We start from the raw sequence: 1,346 nt of genomic DNA on the forward strand, positions 1-1,346 counted from the left end.
CTAACCTGTAATAAACGAGGTTTGTCTCATGTTCCCTATACCCTCAGCTTAGAACTGAGCCATGCTTAAACAGTACAAATTTGTTGAAAATTAAATGTTCCAAAATGGGTGTTTTGTACAATAGATAGAAATAGAAGCCCTTGCTGGTTTGGCTCAGTGGATAGAGTGTCGGCCTGAGGACTGAAGGGTCCCGGGTTCGATTCTGGTCAAGGGCACATGCCCGCCTTGTGGGTTCGATCCCCAGTAGAGGGTGTGCAAGAAACAGCTAATCAATGATTCTCTCTCATCATTGATGTTTCTCTCCACTCTCCCTTCCTCTCTGAAATCAATAAAAAATATATTTAAAAATAGAAATTACTTCTAGAAAAGACAAATAAAATGTCTTCTCAGCCCCTCAGAAGTAGCCTCCACTCTCTGCAAACTCCTGGGAAATAAACAGCTCCACTCAACTTACTGGCATTATGCTCAGAGAAAAACACTGTTAAAAACTGAAATTATAAAGGCTTGAAAACACATGAATACTGGAAAATTGGTCATCATACAAAGTTCCAACTCCCTAAAAACCCAACAGACCAGGAGGGAAGGAAGAACTTTCATTACTGCCTTTGGCTTAGAGTGGATTTTACTACTAGCAGGTCCTGGAATAACGGTGTCGTCACAAGGCTGAGGAGAGACAGCAGGAACGTAACCTGGTTCTGTCCGTGAGCTTGCAGGGAACAGGTTTCTTACACAGGTGGGCCTCGGGTCAGCAGGCTTCACCGGTGCTTTGATGTTAACAAACTGAAGGTGAGATCCTCCACCAGCAAAAAGACCAGGAGTTGCTTAGGGCGGTGGCCGGGCCCGGCGCTCTGCCCTGTCCCCCACGTTAAGTTCTGTGCTGTCCATCCTGATCCTGATTGCCTGCCCTCTCGGGGCTTCTTCTCTAGCTTCTGGCTTTTCAGCAGGTGGCTACAAGCAGCTCGTGGGCTCTGGAGGCCCACCTGCCTCCAAACCCATCTTTCCAGCTGTGAGACGGGGACACCTTACTCAACCGCACTTTGGTTTCCTTTTAAAAAAATATTTTTATTTAGTTTTTTAGAGAGGAAGGGAGAGGGATGGAGAGAGAGAAACATCAGTGAGAAACATCATCATGGACTGCCTCCTGCACGCCCCCTTCTGGGGACGGAGCCCGCAACCTGGCAGGTGCCCTGACCATGACCTCCCGGTCCATAGGTGGAGGCTCAACCACTGAGCACGCTGGCTGACTCAGTTTCCTCTTTTCTTAAAAATGGTTAGGTAATAGTTCTTACTCGCTCCGTAGGATGGGGATGAAGATTAGAGGAGGAAACTGTGAACACAGTGCAAGC

Source organism: Myotis davidii, unplaced genomic scaffold (assembly GCF_000327345.1).
Source record: "Myotis davidii unplaced genomic scaffold, ASM32734v1 scaffold272, whole genome shotgun sequence".
Classification (NCBI taxonomy): Eukaryota; Metazoa; Chordata; class Mammalia; order Chiroptera; family Vespertilionidae; genus Myotis; species Myotis davidii.